The following is a 21,574-nucleotide window of genomic DNA, read 5'->3' as shown; positions in this document are numbered from 1 at the left end:
GTGATTCTCTGACCATTCCCAGGCATAGTTTTTTCTGAGTAGTTGTCGCATTAGTTCAGTTTTGCCTGGTAAATTAGGTATGAACTTGCCAAGGTAATTCCCCATTCCTATTAAGCATTGTATGTCTTGCTTATTTTCTGGCTGTGGCATTTCTGTAATTGCCTTAATCTTTTTCATGTCTTGTAAAACACCACCTCCAGTGAGTTGAATTGAATTGAAGTTTTCTGAATTGACACTTTTTCTTATTGAACTTCAAACTATTCTCCTTAGCAACAATTAAGACCATCTTTAGTCTTTCATCATCTTCTTGCTTGGTTTTACCCCAGATAAGAATATCATCAATGAATACTGTTGTGCCTGGTATTCGTTCAAGAAGTTGCTGCATAGTACTATGAAACACTTCTGGTGCTGAACACAAGCCGAAGGGCAGTTGTTTGTAACAGTACCTCCCATAATGAGTATGGAAAGTGCAGAGCGTCATGCTTTCCTCCTCCAGTGGAATTTTCCAAAATCCTGAGGATGCATCCAGTTTTACTTAATATACTGTAGTTGTTCCACTTAGCTCCCCAAGCAATTCTGGTTTTGTTGGTAAGTGGAAGTGTTCTCTTAAGATGCTTTTATTCAGTTCCTAGGGATTAATACAGATTCTCAGACCCCCATCCGGTTTTTCCACCAACACCATAGAATGAACCCATTCAGTAGGTGTCTTGATTTTCTTTATAATACCTTTATCCTCCATCCTGGCAAGTTCCCGTTTAAGACTATCCATTAGAGCAACTGGAACATTTTGCATGTCTTTACAAGAACCTTCTTTTAGTTGTATTTTATGTTGCATTGGAAGACATCCTATTCCTTCAAATACTTCAGCATAGTCTGTTAATAAATGTTCTATGTCCTCTTCTTTATTAGTTTCATCAATGGCATTTACCTTTTTAATCAGTTCTAAAGTTTCACACATTTGAAGACTCAGTAGAGCTGGTTTATTTCCTGGAACTACCAGAATGTTTATTTTATGTGTTTGATTTCCATATTCCAGGAACACACTGTAATTGCCAAGCACTGGGATAAAATCCCTATTATATGCCTTTAGTTTAACTAAGCTTTTCAGAAGTTCTGGTTTGTTCTTCAGTTGGTGATACTTGCTTTCAGGCATCAAATTAGCTTGTGCACCTGTATCTACTTTGTAAGCGATATTAGTGCCATTTGTAATAGCTTCAATGACCCACTTCTTATCTGTAGCTTTGGTTAAGTCAAGTATTCCAATAAAGAATTCTTCTGATTCCTCACTTTGTGACTAGTGATGTCGCAAATAGTTTGCCGGCGAATAGTTCCCGGCCAACATAGCATATTTGCGTTCGCCGCGGACGCGAACATATGCGATGTTCGGTCTGCCCCCTATTCTTTATCATTGAGTAATCTTTGACCCTGTACCTCACAGTCAGAAGACACATTACAGCCAATCAGCAGCAGACCCTCCCTCCCAGACTCTCCCACCTCCTGGACAGCATCCATTTTAGATTCATTCGGAAGCTGCATTCTTAGTGAGAGGAGGAACAGTGTAGCTGCTGCTGATTTAATAGGGAAATCGATAGCTAGGCTAGTGTATTCAGTGTCCACTACAGTCCTGAAGGACTCATCTCATCTCTACTGTAAGGACAGCACCCCAAAAAGCCCTTTTTAGGGCTAGAACATCAGTCTGCTTTTTCTTTTTTTTTTCCTGTGTAATCTAATTGCAGTTGCCTGCCTGCCAGCGTGTGTGTCAGGCTCACAGCGTATACTGTGCCCACTTGCCCAGTGCCACCACTCATATCTGGTGTAACAGTAGTGTACATTTAAAAACAACAACACTTTTTTGACTGTGAAATAAAAGCAGACAGCTGCCATTACCCAAGATGGCTGCCAATAAGGCAGATGGGGAGGGTTAGAGAGCTGTTTTGGGGGGGATCAGGGAGGTTGGGGGATAAGGGGGGATGCTACACCACAGCATAAAAACCTTTTATTTTAGTACTGGCAGACTTTCTGCCAGTACTTAAGATGGCGGGGACAATTGTGGGTTGGGGGAGGGAAGGGAGCTGTTTGGGAGGGATTAGGGGGTCTGATGTGTCAGGTGAGGGGAGGCTGATCTCTACACTAAAGCTAAAATTAACCCTGCAAGCTCCCTACAAACTACCTAATTAACCCCTTCACTGCTAGCCATAATACACGTGTGATGCGCAGCAGCATTTAGCGGCCTTCTAATTACCAGAAAGTAACGCCAAAGTCATATATGTCTGCTATTTCTGAACAAAGGGGATCACAGAGAAGCATTTACAACCATTTGTGCAATAATTGCACAAGCTGTTTGTAAATAATTTCAGTGAGAAACATAAAATTGCGAAAAAATTTAATTTTTTTTTTAAATTTGATGGCATTTGGCGGTGAAATGGTGGCATGAAATATACCAAAATGGGCCTAGATCAATACTTTGGGTTGTCTACTACACTACACTTAAGCTAAACTCTACAAGCTCCCTACATGCTCCCTAATTAGCCCCTTCACTGCTGGGCATAAAACACGTGTGGTGCCCAGTGGCATTTAGCAGCCTTCTAATTACCAAAAAGCAACGCCAAAGCCATATAAGTCTGCTATTTCTGAACAAAGGGGATCCCAGAGAAGCATTTACAACCATTTATGCCATAATTGCATAAGTTGTTTGTAAATAATTTCTGTGTGAAACCTAAAGTTTGTGAGAAAGTGAACAATTTTTTTTTATTTGATCGCATTTGGCAGTGAAATGGTGGCATTAAATATACCAAAATGGGCCTAGATCAATACTTTGGGTAGTCTACTACACTACACTTAAGCTAAAATTAACTCTACAAGCTGCCTACATGCTCCCTAATTAACCCCTTCACTGCTGGGCATAAGACACGTGTGGTACGCAGTGGCATTTAGCAGCCTGTAGAACATGCTATGTTCGCCGGGAACTATTCGCGACATCACTATCAGTTTCATATTTGGGGGAAATTAACATATTAAGAAATATTTTTTCTTACCTGGGGTTTAGTCTTTTTAAAAAAAAAATTCTTGCAAATTGCGGGCAGGATTAGGCCAGCTGGTGCGCCAAATGCTAGACTTTATTGCGTCATTCTTGCCGCAAGAATTTTTTGGCACAAAAGTACGTCCATTGACGCAAGTTGGTCATTTCCGGCGTCGTAGTTGACGCCGAGTTCCTTACACAGGGTTGTGTCGTTAGTGCGCAAGTGTGTCATTTCCGGATGTTGTTGGCGCCAAAAAAATTTCATTTACATTGTGCGCCAATTTTTTTCATTAATTTTAACCCCATTGCTATTTGCCTCTTGCCTTTTTCTATGTCAGAGGGCTATGCTATTTGCATTTTTTTCCCATTCCTGAAACTGTCATATAAGGAAATTGACAAATTTGGCATTTTTTATTTTACATTTTGCAAGATGTCTCAATCTGATCCTGCCTCAGAAGTATCTGTTAGAACTTTGCTGCCTGATGTCGGTTTTATTTAAGCTAAGTGCATTATTTTTCCGAATGTCATTTGTATTGGTTATCATGATAAACTTTTACATGCAGATATTGGCTTCTAGTTATCAAGCCGTCAACCGCAAATACGCTGGAATTCTGCAGCGTATTTGTGGCGCTGCTGATTTGCCTTAGTTATCAAGCCCTACTGCCTGGCAAAAGTAGAATCTAGTGACGTAAGCTTCGATCCACCGGACCCAGTCCGACACAGATCGATGCTTACGTCACTACAGATGTTCCGAACGCAAGTTCGGCACAATCTGACTACTTTTGGTAGTTATTAAACTACTACCAGGTATGCTCGCCACTATTCCGGGCAGGCGGATCCCATGGGAATCAATGGGAGTCTGACCATAGCGAAAGCTCATTTTCGCTGCTGCCCGATATCCCATTGGTTCCTATGGGAAACGTCTGCACCTAATACCCTAACATGTACCCCGAGTCTAAACACCCCTAATCTGCCCCCCTACACTGCCGCAACTAAATAAAGTTATTACCCCCTAAACTGCCGCTCCTGGACCCCGCCGCAAACTACATTATACATATTAACCCCTAATCTGCCGCCCCCTATACTGCCGCCACCTACATAAACTAATTAACCTCTATCCTGCGGATCCAGGACCCCGCCGCAACTAAATAAATTGTTTTACCCCTAAACCACCGCTCCCGGACTCCGCCACCACCTATAGTAAACTTATTAACCCCTATCCTGCTCCCCCCTATACCGCCGCCACCTATATTAAACTTATTAACCCCTATCCTGCTCCCCCCTATACCGCCGCCACCTATATTAAACTTATTAACCCCATCTTGTCCCCCCTATACCGCCACCATAATAATAAAATTATTAACCCCTAAACCTAAGTCTAACACTAACCCTAACCCCCCCAACTTAAATATAATTTTAATAAATCTAAATAAAAAATACTATTATTAACTAAATTATTCCTATTTAAAACTAAATACTTACCTATAAAATAAACCCTAATATAGCTACAATATAACTAATAATTATATTGTAGCTATTTTAGGATTTATTTTTATTTTACAGGTAACTTTGTATTTATTTTAACTAGGTACAATAGTTATTAAATAGTTATTAACTATTTAATAACTACCTAGCTAAAAGAAATACAAAATTACCTGTAAAATAAATTCTAACCTAAGTTACAATTAAACCTAACACTACACTATCATTAAATTAATGAAATAAATTACCTACAAATACCTACAATTAAATACAATTATATAAACTTAACTAAATTACAAAAAACAAACAAACACTAAATTACAGAAAATAAAAAAATATTACAAGAAGTTTAAACTAATTACACCTAATCTAAGCCCCCTAATAAAATAAAAAAATAAAAAATAATAATAAAAGTCCCTACCCTATTCTACATTACAAAGTAATCTGCTCTTTTACCAGCCCTTAAAAGGGCTTTTTGCGGGGCATTGCCCCAAAGTAATCAGCTCTTTTACCTGTAAAAAAAAATATAACCCCCAACATTAAAACCCACCACCCACACACCCCTACTCTAACCCACCCAAACCCCCCCTTAAAAAAATCTAACACTAATCCCCTGAAGATCTCCCTACCTTCAGTCGTCTTCACCCAGCCGGGCCGAAGTTTTCATCCGATGGGGCAGAAGAGGACATCCAGACCGGCAGAAGTCTTCATCCTATCCAGGCAGAAGAGGACATCCAGACCGACAGAAGTCTTCATCCTATCCAGGCAGAAAAGGACATCAGGACCGGCAGACATCTTCATTCAAGCGGCATCTTCTATCTTCATCCATCCGACGAGGAGCGGCTCTATCTTCAAGACCTCCGGCACGGAGCATCCTTCCTGGCCAATGGACTAACGACGAATGATGGTTCCTTTAAATGACGTCATCCAAGATGGTGTCCCTCGAATTCTGATTGGCTGATAGGATTCTATCAGCCAATCGGAATTAAGGTAGGAATAATCTGATTGGCTGATGAAATCAGCCAATAGAATGCGAGCTCAATCCGATTGGCTGATTGGACCAGCCAATCGGATTGAACTTCAATCTGATTGGCTGATTGAATCAGCCAATCAGATTTTTCCTATCAGCCAATCAGAATTCAAGGAATGCCATCTTGGATGATGTCATTTTAATGAACCGTCATTTGTCGTTAGTCCATCGGCCAGGAAGGCTGCTCCGAGCCGTAGGTCTTGAAGATGGAGCCGCTCCTCGTCAGATGGATGAAGATAGAAGATGCCTCTTGGATGAAGATGTCTGCCGGTCCAGATGTCCTCTTCTGCCCGGATAGGATGAAGACTTCTGCCGGTCTGGATGTCCTCTTCTGCCCGGATAGGATGAAGATTTCTGCCGGTCTGGATGTCCTCTTCTGCCCCATCGGATGAAGACTTCGGCCAGGCTGGGTGAAGATGACTCAAGGTAGGGAGATCTTCAAGGGGTTAGTGTTAGGTTTTTTTAAGGGGGGTTTGGGTGGGTTAGAGTAGGGGTATGTGGGTGGTGGGTTTTAATGTTGGGGGGTTTGTATTTTTTTTTTACATGTAAAAGAGCTGATTACTTTGGGGCAATGCCCCACAAAAAGCCCTTTTAAGGGCTGGTAAAAGAGCTGATTACTTTGTAATGTAGAATAGGGTAGGGACTATTTTATTAGTGGGCTTAGATTAGGTGTAATTAGTTTAAAAATCCTGTAATTCTTTTTTATTTTCTGTAATTTAGTGTTTGTTTGTTTTTTGTAATTTAGTTTAGTTTATTTAATTGTATTTAATTGTAGGTATTTGTAGGTAATTTATTTAATTCATTTAATGATAGTGTAGTGTTAGGTTTAATTGTAACTTAGGTTAGAATTTATTTTACAGGTAATTTTGTATTTCTTTTAGCTAGGTAGTTATTAAATAGTTAATAACTATTTAATAACTATTGTACCTAGTTAAAATAAATACAAAGTTACCTGTAAAATAAAAATATATCCTAAATAGCTACAATTTATTTTACAGGTAAGTATTTAGTTTTAAGAACACACACCTGAGTTCATCAATGATCCATAAGTTTCATGGTAGGTGCAATCATACAGAGTCCAATCCCATAGACTCCAAATTAGTATCCAAAAGCAAATGATGATGCACTCAATGAAGTGAAAGGGCTTTTATTAAAGTGAACAGCAACGTTTTGGGGCTACTGCCCCTTTGTCAAGCTCAAAGGGGCAGTAGCCCCAAAACGTTGCTGTTCACTTTAATAAAAGCCCTTTCACTTCATTGAGTGCATCATCATTTGCTTTAAGTATTTAGTTTTAAATAGGAATAATTTATTTAATTATAGTGTAGTGTTAGGTGTAATTGTAACTTAGGTTAGGATTTATTTTACAGGTAAATTTGTCTTTATTTTAACTAGATAGCTATTAAATAGTTAATAACTATTTAATAGCAGTTGTACCTAGCTAAAATAAATACAAAGTTGCCTATAAAATAAATATACATCATAAAATAGCTACAATGTAATTATTAATTATATTGTAGCTAGCTTAGGGTTTATTTTATAGGTAAGTATTTAGTTTTAAATAGGATTAATTTAGTTAATAAGAGTAATATTATTTAGATTTATTTAATTAATATTTAAGTTAGGGGGTTGTTAGGGTTAGTGTTAGACTTAGGTTTAGGGGTTAATAATGTTATTATAGTGGCGGCAGTGTAGGGGGGGCAGGATCGGGGTTAATAAATTTATTATAGTTGGTGGCAGTATAGGGGGAAGGATAGAGGTTAATAGGTATTATGTAGGTGGTGGCGGGGTCTGGGATCGGCAGGATAGGGGTTAATAAGTTTAGGTAGGTGGCGGCGGTATAGGGGGCATCAGATTAGGCGTTAATAGGTATAATGTAGGTGGCGGCGGGGTCCGGGAGTGGCAGTTTAGGGGTTAATATATTTATTAGAGTGGTGGCGGGGTCTAGGAGTGGCGGTTTAGGGGTTAATAACTTTATTTAGTTGCGGGGGGCTCCGGGGGCGCCGGTATAGGGGGTAGAACAGTATAGTATAGTGTAAGTGCTTAGTGACAGGGGTATCAATAAAGCTGTAAAAAAGATGAAGAGCAGCGAGATTGATGAGTGATAACTATCACATTCCGCTGCTCATCGCCCCGTACTTGGTGCGCGGCTTTTTGACAGATTTATTGATAACTTTGGCGAGTGTATTCAGGTCCGCGGCGGCGATATGAGGCGAGCTTAGACGAGCGTATTTGGCCGGCGAATGCAGGTAAGTAGAGGCCATTGTGTCCATCAGTAAATAGTTCATTGCCTGTTGTTTTTCCTTCAACTTTTAATGTACATATAATACCTATGAAATGTAAAGAATTTGTCACTGATTCTATTCAGAAGGCTTTGTCTGCTATTCTGCCTTCTAATAACATAAAGGTCTTTTAAAACTTCTCATAAGGTTGATGAAATTTCAAATGACCGACAACATAATGAATTATCCTCCTCTGATGAGGATCTATCTGACTCAGAAGATCCTTCCTCAGATATTGACACTAACAAATCTACTTATTTATTTAAAATTAAGTATTTTCGGTCTTTGTTAATTATTTTGGATATCGTGGAAACTAGTCCTCTTGATATTAGAACTAGTAAATTCTGTTTTTAAACCTCCTGTGTTTTTTCCCTGTTCCTGATGCTATTTCTGATATGATTTCTAAGGAATGGAATAAGTCGGGTACTTCTTTTATTCCTTCTTCAAGGTTTAAAAATTGTATCCTTTTACCAGCAATTTCTATAGAGTTTTGGGAAAAGATCCTCAAAGTTAATGGGGCTATTTCTACTCTTGCTGAACATACCTCTATTCCTATGGAAGATAGTACTTAAGTTTCTTTAGATAGGAAACTTGAATCTTATCCAAGGAAAGCTTATTTATATTCAGGTCATCTCAGGCATGCAATTTCTTTGGCTGATGTTGCAGCTGCATCAACATTTTTGTTGGAGTATTAGCGCAACAAGAATTGGATTCTGATTTATCTAGCATTATTCGCTTACTGCAACATACTAATCAGTTCTGATGCCATTTTTTATATCATCAAGATTAATGTTAGATCTATGTCTTTAGCTATTTTTAGCTACAAGAGCTTTGAGGCTTAAATCTTGGAATGCTGATATTACTTTTTAAGTCTAGATTGCTATCTCTTTCTTTCCTAGGTAATAAGAGACCTAAGGGTAAATATAAAGCTTCTAATCGTTTTCGTTCTTTTTGTCAAATAAGGAACAAAAACCTAATCCTTCCCTATAGAATCTGTTTCCAATTAGAAACCTTCATTAAATTGAATAAATCCAACCCATTTAAGAAACCAAAAGCCAGCCCCTAAGTCCACATGAAGGTGCAACTCTCATTCCAGCTCAGCTGGTAGGGGGCAGATTAAGGTTTGTTTCAAGGATGTTTGGATAAATTCTGTCCAAAATCAATTGTTTCAGAGTATTGTCTCTCAGGGGTATCGAATAGGATTCTGAGTAAGTCCTCCTGTAAGAAGATTTTTTTTCTCTCACGCATCCCAGCAGATCCAGTTAAAGCTGTGTGTGTGAAGTGTGTTTCAGACCTGGAGTTTCAGGGGTAGTCATGCCAGTTCCTTTTCAGGAACAAGGTCTGTTTTTTTTTTTAAATCTATTCATTGTCCCAAAGAAGGAAATTTCATTCAGACCAATTCTGGATCTGAAAATTTTGAATCTTTATGTAAGAGTACCAACTTTCAAATGGTGACTTTAAGGACTGTTCTGCCTTTTGTTCAGCAAGGACATTTTAGATCCACAATGGACTTGCAGGATGTATACCTTCATATTCCGATTCATTCAGATCATTATCAGTTCCTGAGATTCTCTTTTCTAGACAAGCATTACCAATTTGTTGCTCTTCCATTTGGACTAGCAACCGCTCACAGAATCTTTTTTTTAAAGGTTCTAGGTGCCCTGCTTTATGGAAACCAGAGAGCAGGGTATTGCGGTGTTTCCTTATTTGGACGATATCTTGGTACTAGCTCAGCCTTTACATTCTGCAGAATCTCACACAAATCAACTAGTGTTGTTTCTTCGAAAACATGGTTGGAGGATCAATTTACCAAAAAGTTTCTTGATTCCTCAGATAAGGGTCACCTTTTTTAGGTTTCCAGATGGATTCAGTGTCCATGACTCTGTCTCTAACAGACAAGAGACATTTGAAAGTGGTTGTAGCCTGTCAGCACCTTTAGTCTCAGTCATTCCCTTTAGTGGTTATGTGCATGGAAATTTAGGTCTCATGACTGCAGCATCGGACATGATTCCCTTTGCTCGTTTTCACATGAGACCTCTCTAGCTTTGTTTGCTCAATCCATGGTGCAGGGATTATACAAAGATATTAAATTAATATCCTTAAATCCCAATGTTTGACACTCTCTGACGTGGTGGTTAAATCACCAGCGTTTAGTTCAAGGGGCTTCTTTGTTCGGCTAACCTGGACTATGATCACTACAGATGCAAGTCTTTCAGGTTGGGGAGCTGTTTGGCTAACTCTGACAGCACAACGAGTTTGGAAATCTCAAGAGGCAAGATTACCAATCAATATTTTAGAGCTCCATGCAATTCTCAGAGCTCTTCAATTTTGGCCTCTGTTGAAGAGAGAACCGTTCATTTATTTTCAAACAGACAATATCACAAACAGTGGCATTTGTCAATCAGCAGGGTGGGACTCACAGTCCACAAGCTATGAAAGAAGTATCTTGGTTACTTGCTTGGGTGGAATCCAGATCCTGTCTAATTTCTGCGGTGCATATCCCAGGTATAGACATTGGGAGGCGGATTATCTCAGCCGTCAGACTTTACATTCGGGGGAGTGGTCCCTCCATCCAGATGTGTTTTCTCAGATTGTTCAGATATGGGGTCTTCTAGAGATATATCTGATGGCCTCTCATCTAAACAAGAGACTTCCCAGATGCCTGTCCAGGTATCAACCTACTTATATTTTCCTGCCTCTAGTTCTTCTTCCAAGAGTTAGCTCTAAAATCATCATGGAACAATCGTTTGTGATGCTCGTGGCTCCAGCATGGTCTCACAGGTTTTGGTATGCGGGTCTTGTTCGGATGTCCAGCTGCCAACCTTGGCCACTTCCGTTAAGGCCAGACCTATTGTCTCAAGGTCCGTTTTTCCATCAGGTTCTCAATTCATTAAATTTGAAGGTATGGAAATTGATCGCTTAGTGCTAAGTCATAGAGGTTTCTCTGACTCAGTGATTAATACTATGTTACAGGCTTGTAAATCTGTCTCTAGAAAGATTTATTATCGAGTTTGGAAGACTTACATTTCATGGTGTTCTTCTCATAAATTCTCTTGGCATTCTTTTAGAGTTGCAAGAATTTTACAGTTTATTCAGAATGGTTTGTATAAGGGTTTTTTTGCAAGATCCTTGAAGGGACAAATCTCTGCTCTTTCTGTTTTATTCACAGAAAGATTCCTAAACTTCCTGATATTCACTGTTTTGTACAGGCTTTAGTTCGTATTAAGCCTGTCATTAAATCAATCTCTCCTCCTTGGAGTCTTAATTTGGATTTGAGGGCTTTACAGGCTCCTCCATTTTGAGCCTATGCATTCTTTGGACATTTAACTACTTTCTTGGAAAGTGTTGTTCCTTTTGGCCATCTCTTCTTCTAGAAGAGTTTCTGAGCTATCTGCTCTTTCTTGTGAATCTCCTTTTCTTATTTTTCATCAGGATAAGGCGGTGTTGCGGACTTCATTTAAATTTTTTCCTAAGGTTGTGAATTCTAACAACATTAGTAGAGAAATTGTTGTCCCTTCCTTGTGTCCTAATCCTAAGAATTTTTTGGAAAGATCCTTACATTCTTTGGATGTGGTGAGAGCTTTGAAATATTATATTGAAGATACTAAAGATTTAAGGAAGACTTCTAGTCTATTTGTTATATTTTCTGGTCCTAGGAAAGGTCAGAAGGCTTCTGCTATTTCCTTGGCTTCTTGGTTAAAGCTTTTGATTCTTCAAGCTTATTAGAGTCGGGTCAGACCCTGCCTCAGAGAATTACAGCTCATTCTACTAGATCAGTCTCCACTTATAAGAATGAAGCTTCAGTTGATCAAATTTGCAAAGCAGTAACTTGGTCTTCTTTACATACATTTACTAAAGTCTACCGTTTTTATGTATTTGCTTCTTCAGAAGCAGTTTTTGGTAGAAAAGTTCTTCATGCAGCTGTTTTAGTTCTGATTCTTCTGCTGATGTTTTAAGTTTTTCTTGTCATTTAAAGAATAAACTTATATTTTGGGTATTGGATTATTTTTTCAGCGGAAAATGGCTGTTGTTTATATTTATCCCTCCCTCTCTAGTGACTCTTGCGTGGAGTTCCACATCTTGGGTATTGATATCCCATACGTCACTAGCTCATGGACTCTTGCCAATTACATGAAAGAAAACATAATTTATGTAAGAATTTACCTGATAAATTAATTTCTTTCATATTGGCAAGAGTCCATGAGGCCCACCCTTTTTATGGTGGTTATGATTTTTTTTTATAAAGCACAATTATTTCCAAATTTCTTTGTTGATTCTTTTTACTCCTTTTTTTATCACCACACTACTTGGCCATTCATTAAACTGAATTGTGGGTGTGATGAGGGGTGTATTTATAGGCATTTGAGGTTTGGGAAACATTGCCCCTCCTGGTAGGATTGTATATCCCATACGTCACTAGCTCATGGACTCTTACCAATATGAAAGAAATTAATTTATCTGGTAAATTCTTACATAAATTATGTTATTTCTGCAGCCCATGACTAGCTGGTCTCTGATTAATGAGTTACACATTGCTCCATAATTACATGATCTACTTTTCAGTTTTAAGTCCGTTACATACTCCTCAATATTCTCTGTTTCATTCGGCATTCTACATCTGAAAATATACCTTTCATAGGTTTCATTGCGTCTAGGTACACAGTACTGTTCAAATTTGTGTAGAACAACCTGATAAACATCCCTTTCTTCATCTGTAAATGTGAAGGTGGTGTATACATCTATTGCTGCTGATCCTGCTACAGTCAGAAAAAGTGTTCATCATCTTGCTCCTGTGCTCCTATAGCTCTAACACATAGCTGGAATCTTTGCTTAAACCTCTGCCATGCATCTTCCATATTACCAGTCATTTTCAATTCTGGTGGAGGATTTAACTTTTCCATCTTAATGGTACTGACTCTAGATTTATTTTGTTCTGAATTATGCAGTATTAATATAAAAGTCTGTAGTGCTGTTGAAATCACAGTGAATTGTACAAGTTATGATGCACTTACTAAGTTCATGAGAAGAAGCTGTAGTCACTCTGCCAGAGCCTTGACTCTCACTCTTTTAATTTGCTGCAAATATTTCTTATGGATTCCTCAGAGTCCTTGCATGTCAGTTCAGATGGAATCAGGGAACTCCTTATTCTGACACCATGTTTTATCTTAATTTATATAAGGAGATCAAGCACAGGTCTTCATAACTGTAAACTTTATTAAGAATGCTATACACACACACACACTATGCAAGAGGCATTTCCTGACTATACTATTGTGCATATAACAACAGGTTGACATGGCTCATACCAACTGATAATCTCAATATCACACAGTTATGCCTATACCAAAACTAAGGTCCCTTTAAAAAAAAAAAAAAAAAAAAACCCTATACTTACACTAAAGGTTTCTATAACAATAGTCCTTAGAAAGAAGAAAAAAAGACTAAAGTGAATTAGCTATTTTTCACAAAAAAACTACAACCCGATTCTATGATGAAAGTAACCCCCCAAAAAAGAAGCCTAATCTAAAAAAAAAGCTAAACTAAAAAATAAACTGATCCTAAAAAAATATTTCCCTGAAAGGGGCATTTGATAGGGCATTGCCCTTAGGAGGGCATTTGGTAGGGCAGTGCCCAAAAAAGTAAAAACCTATTTAAAAAAAACTTAATCTGAAAAAGGTTGCCCTGAAAAGGGCATTTGGTAGGGCAAGTGACTAAAGTGATTTAAGCTTTTTTTGAAAAAAACAAAACAAAATAAAAACAAAGCCCTATTCTAAAAAAAAAAAAAAAAAATTGAAAAAAAACATAATCTTAAAAATAAAAAATCCCACCCGAAAAAAAATCTTATGCTAAACCCCAAAGTTTGTACTCACCAACTTGACTCCGGTGGTGCTCCTCTTCTTTCTTCATGGCAGCTGTCCTCCAGGGCAGTCCTTTTCTTCCATCTTCTGTCTTCCATTTTCTTCCTTGTTCTTCCATCTTCCATACGATGCCTCTCTTCTTATTATCTTGTGGAAAATGCCCTCTTCATGCAAACACTGCCACACACTGAAACTTGAACGCAAGGTTGCTCCTTACATATGGGTGCCGTTGCATTTCTATTGGCATTACTATTAGCATTGTTTAATGGCTGATTTTTTAAGTCTTAGTCCAATCAACCAATAGAAAAAGCTTTCATTCAATATTTATGAGTGAAAAGTGGTTTATTATGGCTGTTTGCGTACATCGAGTGTATCGCTCGTTTTACAAGTTGAAAGTAAACATGATTTCTAGAGCACAATTAAAGTTAACATGCATTGGTATAGCGTATCCTCAGAGTTATGGTTAACTCTTTTGCAAAAAAATAAGTGTTACAAAAAAAACAAAAAAAAAAACATTTAAAAGTACAATTACACTCCTAATAACACTATCTAATAAAAATGATTAAAACAAAATATTGCACAAAAAAAGTTAAAGGCTCAAAGATATGAGGTCTCAGGTGTAAGAGAAAAAAAAGGCAGGCAAAGGCCTTTAACATAGAGATACATACATATACATGTCTAAATAATATATTTATATATATATATATATATATATATGTGTGTACAGAAGTATTTTATGTATTTATATGTGTATATATGTATTTATAGACTTAAATACATATGTATTGGAGCCCTTTACAGTCAAGTAGATGTAAACATGAAAAAGCATATTTATGCAATATTCATTTTTATTAAAGTTTTATACTGTGTATTTATTATTATTATTATTATTATTATTATTATTATTCTTTAATATTTATAAAGCACCAACAGATTCCGCAGTGCTGTCCATGGGTAACAAAGATAAAAGTACCGTACAATATGAGACACTAGACAAAATTTAACAAAACAAGGGGGAATTGGAAAACTTTTCCCGTGGGAACTTACAATCTAGATGGGTAGGAGCATTAGAAACAGGAGGTGGGGACTACAAAGGTGGGAATGATGTTATTGTGGAGTTAGATGAGGGCAGCTATTAGGAAAGTGGAATTCATTAGTTGCTGATTTGGTGATAGGCTTCCCTGAACAAGAAGGTCTTTAGGGAGCGTTTAAAGGAGAAGAGGTTGGGGGAAAGTCTGACAGCTTGACGAAATGTGTTCCAGAGGGTTGGTGCTGCACGAGAGTCCTGTAGTCTAGCATGGGAGGAGGTGATGGTAAAAGATGCAAAGAGTAGATTGTTGTTTAATCTTAGGGGACGGGCTGGAGTATATTTGTTGATGAGCGAGGAAAGGTAGGGGAGGGTGGCTGCATTGGTAAGGTCTTTGTAGGTCAGAGTGAGAATTTTGAATTTAATTCTTCTGTGAATGAGGAGCCAGTGAAGGGACTCACAGAGGGGTGCAGCAGATACAGAGTATCGGGAGAGGTGGATTAGCCTAGCAGAGGCATTTAGAATGGATTGAAGGGGGGAGAGGTGGGAGAGAGGAAGGCCAGTTAGTAGGTTATTACAATAGTCAAGCCGGGAAATTACTAGGGAATGGATTAGCTGTTTAGTAGTTTCAGCATGCAGATAGTGCATAGGTGGTTGTGACAGGATGAAGAGAGCAATTGGATTTGCGGTATGAAGGGCAGATTTAAATCAAGTGTAACTCCTAGGCAGCGGACTTGGAGTGATGGTAAGATAGTAGTTTCGCCAATAGTGATAGTAAAGTTAGTAACTGGAGTAGAATTAGATGGAGGGATAGAAGAAGCTCAGTCTTGGAAATGTTGATTTTTAGGTGTGACAGGCCATCCAGGAAGAAATGTCAGATGCAGTCGCTAATGTGGGAAAGGACAGAAGGAGAGAGTGCAGGGGTGGATAGGTAGATCTGAGTATCATCAGCATAGAGGTGATAGTTGAAGCCATGGCTACTAATAAGTTTACCCAGTGAGGAAGTATAGATAGAGAGGAGTAGAGGGCCTAGAACAGAGCCTTGAGGTACTCCAACAGACAGAGGCAATGAAGAGGAGGAGTTGCCAGCAAATGAGACAGAAAAGGACCTATTAGAGAGATAAGAGTAGATCCAGGAGAGGGCAATGTCACAGAGCCCAAGGGAGCTGAGATTCTGTAGGAGGAGGGGATGGTTAACAGTGTCAAAGGCAGCAGACAGGTCAAGTAAGATAAGTACAGAGTAGTGGCCATTGTTTTCAGCAGAAAGAAGATTGTTAGTAACCTTGGTGAGGGCAATCTAAGTTGAGTGTTGGGGATGGAAGCCAGATTGCAGGGGGTCAAGCAATGAGTTGGAGGACAGGAAGTGGGTGAGGTGATTGAAAACTAGTTTTTCAAGGACTTTTAATGCTAGCTGAAGTAGTGATATGGGGCGGTAGTTTGCAGGAGAATTAAGGTCGAGGGAGGGTTTTTTGAGGATGGGGGTGACCTTTGCATGTTTGAAGGAAGATGGAAATGAACCAGTAGTAAGGGATTTGTTGAATATGTGAGCTGGAGTGAGGGTAGAAGACAGAGAGAAGGTATTAGATGTGAAGGGATAGGGTAGGTAGTGAGGAAGACATTAGGGAACTCACTTCATTCTCAGTGGTTGGGGGAAGGTACTGAGAGTGGTGGAGGGGGTGACCAGGGGCAGAGATGGAAGGTTGAAGTCTTGTGGTAGGATGTTACTTTGGATGGTAAGTTTTTGTGGAAAAAGTAGTCTGCCAAGTCTTGAGCACTAAAGGCAGATGAAGGGCGTGGTGCAGTTGGATAGAATGGTCATCAAATTAATCAAATAAGATGGCAGATAATAGACCATGTAGATATGCCTAGAGGTGGAGGTGATAGGGAGCGTATCCTTAAGCAAAAGGAAGCATATTGGATCCATAAGTTGGAATCCTTGTATCCAAATGGTTTAAATAGAGAGTTGGACCTATCAGTCTTCCTGTAGTTATATTGTGTTTTTTTGTATTCTATCTCACGATATAGATATAGTACTATCAAGAAATTGAAATATTTTAAAATATACATCTGTGAAATATACACCATTAATATTGTTCTTTTCCCATGTGTATACTAATTAAGGGAAGCAGTCTTACAGTTTCTACATATAAAAATGTATATTTATTCATTTATTTTTGTATCAATTTTTATAGTTTTTATGTGTGTATATATATATATTGTATTTTAATGTTTGAGGTATTATGTATAAATATTGTGTTTACATAGACACAAAATTTCAAGTACACCTACTATCCACATATAGAGCATTGAACATATATTTTCAATGTCCACTAGAGGGCATTGTTAAGTATACATATTGATAGGAGTGAACAGGTAACCAGTGATTGGTTGGATATGCCTTTAAATTAAGGCTCAGGTGTATTGTGATGTTCGCATGATTAAGGGATAACGTTCCCGAAACATCGCATGTTATGCTGTCCATGAAAGTTTAATAAAGGACATTTTATTTAAGGTGCTGTGGAACTGCCTTTTTGTACATATGTAGAGCTAATGGTCGCTAGCTCATCCAACGTGCACCTGGCCAACTGGCCGCATCCTAGTTTGCTGGATCCACCTACAATTGTTTGTGACTGCAGTTGGATAGAGGAGAGTGTTGAAGATGGAGAAGAGAGATTTAGGGTTTGAGGAGTGAGAAGATATGAGAAAAGAAGTAGTTTTGCTTGGCTAAGTGAAGGGCAGAGTAGTATGAATAAAGAATGAACTTATTGTGTAGGAAATAAGGTTCAGAGCGGGATTTCCTCCAGGCACGTTCAGCAGCACGGGAGCATTTTTATAGATAGCGTGTTTGCTGAGAGTGCCAGGGCTGGAGCTGATGATGTGGGGTTTTGTGCATTTGTGGAGGAGCAAGGGTGTCGAGTGCAGAGGAGAAAGTATTGTTGTAGTGGTTTGTTACAAGGTCAGGGCAGGATACCGTGGAAGTGTGGGGGAGGTGTTTTTGAATAAGGTTGGAAAGTTGGAGAGGATCCACAGTGTGCAGATTTCTACAGGTACGGGAGCGGGGGGAGAAATAGGTTTAGCATGTACATTGAGATTATAGTTTGAGCAGATGGTGGTCTGAGATTGGAAATAGGCAATAGATGACATCAGAAAGGGAATGGAGGTAGGAGAATACCAGATTGATAAAATGTCCGTCATGGTGAGTAGGGAATAGGGTGGATTGTGAGAGACCAAAGGAGTTTGTGAGTGAGAGAAGCATAGAGGCAGCAGGTGCAGATGGGTTATCAATGGGGATGTTTAAGTCCCCTAGTATTAGAGAAGGTGTATTTGTAGAGAAAGCCAGACAGCAAAGTTGTCAAGGAATTTGGAGGTTTGTCCAGGGGGGGGTGATAGATAACTGCCACCCTGAGGGAGAGGGGGGAGAAAAGGTGGATGCAGTGGACTTCAAAGGAGGAGATATGGATGAGGATGTAGGTGCATATAGAAGCAGGAGGGGAATAGTAAGATTCCAACACCGCCACCATGTCTCTCTGCTGGCCTAGGTGTGTGGCTAAAATGGAGACTACTGTGCGTGAGAGAAGCAATGGAAGCAGTGTCAGAGGAAGATAGCCAGGTTTCACTAATTGCTAGAAGATTGAAACAAACAGGTCGTGAACCGTTATATGTTTGTTACAGACAGAGCGAGCATTCCAGAGGGCACAAGAAAAGAGATGGGATAAGCACTGTCGGTTAATGGAGATGAGATTGTTAGGATTGCGTAACCTTGAGTTTGTATTGTGGGAGACTGAGCGAAAGTGTAAAAGTGTGGTTATTGCTGCAAGGCCAGGGTTAGGAGAGATGTCACCAGCAGCAAGAAGTAATAGGAGTGTGAGTGACAGAAGGTGAGAGTGAGACTTGTAGGAGCATGTTTGATTAGAGACAGGAGAGTTAGATGGGGAAGTATTTCTAAGGAGGCAGAGTAGTTCATGAGAGGACAGCATAAGGGATGAGAGAAGGGAGCGAGAGATAAGGATAGTTTGAGGCTTATTGTTGTTATAAGGGCATGCAGTGAGTTTTAGGAAAATGGCAGACAGAAAGATAAAAAAGGACATAGAGAGCATTGTGCAGGTGTATAGTTAGTAAGGATTACCTGTTAGTGGGGTCTGCCATTTCCCCCTATAGTTTCTTAACTCCAGTTCTTAACTCGGCCACTTGTAAGACAGGGCACTTAGAAGAACAGGGCATATATAACCACGGCTCAGATAGCCTTTGCTCAGCTGTATATAGCAGTGAAATCAGAGTTGGAATGATTTAATTCAAGGCAGCTGTGTTACAAGTAGACTAGTTAGAGAGACTGGAGTTACACACTTGTAAATTAGATGGGGGGGAGGAGAAACAAATCACTGAGGGATGCACACATAAATTGTACAAAGGAGCTGATAAAAAATATACAGAAAAGTCATAAATTCAGATATCAGAGTAGAGGCATACCAGGGAATTGAAAATGCATTAAAGGGACGTGGAATTGTAACCAGGGTAAAAAATGCAGAGGAGTAGATGCATACCTGTAGAGACATGAGATGACAAATAGTTAGAACAATGCTTCATGTTGTTAGTAAAGCATTCTGGATGAAAGCGTTATGGATTTAAGTCTAGTTCTTAACTTGGCCACTTGTAAGACAGTGCACTTAGAAGCACAGGGCATACATAGCCAAGGCTCAGATAGCCTTTGATCAGCTGTATATAGCAGTGAAATCAGAGTTGGAATGATTTAATTCAAGGCAGCTGTGTTACAAGTAGACTAGTTAGAGCAGTGCTTTCCAAACTATGTGTGGTGAAACATTAGTGTGTCGGCGGCAGTGTGTAGGTGTGTCCCTGCTTCAGCACATATTTTTTTTAATTTAATTTTTTTTTTGGCTTCCGACTTTCCACCTGCCTGCTACGCATATCGCATGGTTGACACGTGATTGATACCTAGTGGATCACAGATCATATTAACCTATTGGCGCAGCTCAGTGTGAACTGAAACTATTCCCATTGGCAGCTTTGATGGCACATTGGCTCCCGACTTCACATGTAGTTTCCTCAATCAGCTCGTGACGGCATGTGTAGCCAGTGAGTGGGAAAGCTGCTTGATGATGAAATGCGAGTGTCTTTATATAATATTCCACCAAATATTCAGAAACTGTTTTCATCCCATCAACCTTATACATCAAATTAAAATAGTAAATAGCTATTGGTGTTATTAAACTTTTTTTTAATTCTTGCACATACATACTATTACTTGTAAATAAATTTTGTTATTATATAATTTGTGTATGTGTCCATATCTCTTAAAACAAGTTAGTTCAACCTCCTGTTTGCTAGTACAACTGAATTACTGTGTCGCAAAATGATGTAGGTCTGAAAAGTGTGACTAGTTAAACTAGTTAGAGAGACTGGAGTTACACACTTGTAAATTAGATTGGGGGAGGGGGGGCAAATGGCTGGGGGATGCACACAAAAATTGTACAAAGGAGCCAATAAATAATATACAGAAAAGTCATAAATTCAGATATCAGAGTAGAGGCATACCAGGGAATTGAAAATGCATTAAAGGGACGTGGAATGGTAACCAGGGTAAAAATGCAGAGGAGTAGATGCATACCAGGGAATTAAAAATGCATTAAAGAGACGTGGAATGGCAACCAGGGTAAAAAATGCATAGGAGTAGATGCATACCAAGGAATTAAAAATGCATTAATGGGACGTGGAATGGCAACCAGGGTAAAAAATGCAGAGGAGTAGATGCATACCAGGGAATTGAAAATTTAATTTACGGGACGTGGAATGGCAACCATGGTAAAATATGCAGAGGAGTAGATGCATACCAGGGAATTAAAAATGCATTATAGGGACGTGGAATGGCAACAAGGGTAAAAAATGCATAGGAGTAGATGCTTACCAAGGAATCTAAAATGCATTAAAGGGAAGTGGAATGGCAACCAGGGTAAAAAATGCAGAGGAGTAGATGCATACCAGGGAATTGAAAATGCATTAAAGAGACATTCAATGGCAACCAGGGTAAAAATGCAGAGGAGTAGATGCAAACCAGGGAATTGAAAATGCATTAAAGGGACGTGGAATGGCAACCAGGGTAAAAAATGCAGAGGAGTAGATGCATACCAGGGAATTGAAAATGCATTAAAGAGACATTGAATGGCAACCAGGGTAAAAATGCAGAGTAGTAGATGCATACCAGGGAATTGAAAATGCATTAAAAGGATGTGGAATGGCAACCAGGGTAAAAAATGCAGAGGAGTAGATGCATACTAGGGAATTGAAAATGCATTAAAGGGACATGGAATAGCAACCAGTTTAAAAATGCAGAGGAGTAGAGATGAGATGACGAATAGTTAGAACAATGCTTCATGTTGTTAGTAAAGCATTCTGGATGATAGCGTTATGGATTTAAGTCCAGTTCTTAACTCGGCCATTTGTAAGACAGGGCACTTAGAAGCACAGGGCATACATAGCCAAGGCTCAGATAGCCTTTGCTCAGCTGTATATAGCAGTGAAATCAGAGTTGGATTTTACTGATTATATTTGACATTCCAATGTTCAGTGTGTGTGTGTGTGTATATATATATATATGCACATATATAGATATATATTGTACCAAAATTGCATCAGATATATGTAGAATTATGTACTCCTTAATGTATTGAACATATTCTGCTTTATCATGTTTCCTAATAAAATCAAAAAGGGGTGAGAATTTCCTGATAATGTTACAATGTTTTGTATATTGTCTACTGTAAGTGGTAATAAAATGTACCAGGGGCAACATTTTTTGATGAAGCATCTTCCTTGTCTCTATCTTTTATGTTTAAATATTTTTTATTAACCTTCACAGGTTTAATG

The sequence above is a fragment of the Bombina bombina genome, chromosome 8 (genome assembly GCF_027579735.1).
Source record: "Bombina bombina isolate aBomBom1 chromosome 8, aBomBom1.pri, whole genome shotgun sequence".
In the NCBI taxonomy this organism is placed as follows: Eukaryota; Metazoa; Chordata; class Amphibia; order Anura; family Bombinatoridae; genus Bombina; species Bombina bombina.
This window is presented reverse-complemented; position numbering follows the sequence as displayed.